Source organism: Macadamia integrifolia, unplaced genomic scaffold (genome assembly GCF_013358625.1).
Source record: "Macadamia integrifolia cultivar HAES 741 unplaced genomic scaffold, SCU_Mint_v3 scaffold3315, whole genome shotgun sequence".
In the NCBI taxonomy this organism is placed as follows: domain Eukaryota; kingdom Viridiplantae; phylum Streptophyta; class Magnoliopsida; order Proteales; family Proteaceae; genus Macadamia; species Macadamia integrifolia.
In genome coordinates, this window is record NW_024869390.1 from 258 (window position 1) to 2,713 (window position 2,456).

At 38.9% G+C, this 2,456-nt stretch overlaps 1 long non-coding RNA gene across 1 annotated transcript; it reads left to right on the forward strand.

The window, feature by feature from the left end:
- The first annotated feature begins 916 nt into the window (after window positions 1–916).
- LOC122068000 lies at window positions 917–1,890 on the forward strand. Its single transcript, XR_006136940.1, has 3 exons — window positions 917–1,055; window positions 1,209–1,304; window positions 1,818–1,890. It is a non-coding gene; the product is annotated as an uncharacterized LOC122068000 (long non-coding RNA).
- The last annotated feature ends 566 nt before the right edge of the window (window positions 1,891–2,456 follow it).

The following is a 2,456-nucleotide window of genomic DNA, read 5'->3' on the forward strand; positions in this document are numbered from 1 at the left end:
AAAACAACCATAAGATTCGAACTTGAGACCTCTTGGTGAGCAAGGGAATTTTGTACACCATAGCTCACCAACTACGCTAGGCAGTTGTTGTTACCAAAAAAAAATCTTTAATCACTTAAGGATGTGGTCCATCGATCCTTGTTGGCATTTGGAGTATTCCTTGTACCTCTGGGACAATTGCAAATGGGCTGGTTCTGCATCTCGGTTCAGTTCTGATCCATTATTCTTTTTCTGACCCGAAAAGAATAATCATTTGTATGGGTGACCAAACGAATGTGTACTTTTAATTGAACATGTCCATCTTGCTCAGAATTTCGTCCTCTTCGCAACCATGAAAAGAAATAGGACCTCTTTACGTGTAAAATTGAAGATATAGTACCCGATAATATTTAAGGCATTGAAAATACAAAACCTACAAAAAGAGAATAAAACCCAAGGTAGCTCCATTCTAAATATGTAAAATGCATGTTTTACTACCCTAGATTTCACACATAAATGTGCTCATCAGGATACCAAGGGTAATACTTGCACCAAAGCCTTCCACTGCACATACCACGAGGCCATGTACAGAAAGTAAAGGTACATACTAGTATTGGCGGGTGCCAATGTAATCTAATAGTATGTGGGGGGTTTATGCCCACTTGAGATTTAACCTACTTGAGATTTAATCCACCTAAGATATATCCCACCTGAGATATACCCACCTGAGATTTAACCCACCTGAGATATAGCCCACTTGAGATTTAACCCACCTAAGATAGCCCACCTGAGATTTAGCCCACCTGAGATAGCCCGCCTGAGATTTAGAAGATATTTTAGGGGCCAAGTATAAAAGGGGGAGACATTAATTGTCTTTTCCCTCATTAATGTTGGTTGGTGGGAGAGTAAAGAAGAGAGAGAAGGAAGAAGAAAGGAAAAGAGGAAGAGGAAGAGGAAGAGGAAGAGGAAGAAGAAGAAGAAAGAAGAAGGAAAATCGATTGTAGAGTTTCACCGAAGCTGGATCTTGGTATTTGAGCCCGGAATTATGATCAGTTCGTCGAGGTCTTCGATTTGAGGTAGGTATTGCACACATTCCAAGGATTCTTAGGAAAACCCTATTCTTAAACATTCTTTTTGGTTTTTGGGAAAGAACCCCCATGGATCTTGCTAATCCTACTTGAATAATTAAATCTAAGGTCTAATGGAAGGTCTGTGTAATGATTTTGAAGGGTTTGGAAGGAGTGTTGATGAAGATCTATAGTATTTTGAGGTTCTTGAGCAAAAGAAATAAAATTTGAGGTTTCATTAGTATTCTTGAGAAAGAGGTAAGAATCTTCCATTTTCTTTTGATTTGATCTTAGATATGGGTTGAGGGTACATGATTGGACCTTAGATAAGGGATTTGAGTCAACAGATCATCACCAAATAAGTTCCCCAAGCCGAAAGAAAGTCAGGAATGATGTTGGAAAGATTTCGTTTAAAGACTAGGGGGTATTTTTACCCCACTTGTTTCTGGTTTTAGCCCACATGAGTTCCTAGAATTTAGATTTTAGGCTCTGGAGTAATCGATAGGCTACTTAGCCCACCGATATTCTGGTTTTAGCCTACCTAAGTTTTCAAAACTCATATTTTAGGTTCTGGAATAACCGACAGGCTGAAATCGACGGGCTACTTAGCCCTAGTCTTTGGCTCTGGCCCACCTGTCATTTTAGAATTGCAAGAATTAGTCCAAATTTGATGGGTAACCCCCATTTATGATTCTAAATCTGATTTTAGTGTTCAAACATGATGATTTTGATCTAAAATAGTGAAATGATAAACCATTATATTTATGATAGGTTACACTCAATATACGCGTACCTACTCATCGGATCTTTTTTGTACCAGGTACAAACATCGTGTACATATACAAGTAAGTAGGGAGTAAACTCTGATTTAATTTCAAAATATTATACATCATTAACATTTGTTAGTCTAGCCATGTCATCATATCACTTGTGTGTAGACTAGACATCACATATGCCATATCACGCATTGTATGTGCATTTATATATCATGCTATGCTTTGCGTTATGATGAATATCCTTTGTCTTGATGTATGTGATAAAAAAAATTCATTTGGACATGATGTATATGCTAGACTAGATGCCGTAGATGGCTTGAAAATGAGTGCATGGTGGAACGTGGTATGGAATGCGGTACCATCGTTTAATCGTACTATGCTCATGTAGAGGCATATGGTTAGGATGTGATTTACTCTTGTACTATGTGTGATACCCTAATTTTAAACCCGGTCTAATTACACGGTTGACCCGATTTAACCATGTAGGACCCGAATTGGAGAGGGTTAAGGCGGGTTCCTTATGGACCATGATGGCAAGGGTGACTTTGAACACCGGTTGGCCAGACAAGTCCGAGTCAGTACCAGAGGAGATGGGTGTACCCAAGCCGTGTACATGCACATATCATAAGGCCAT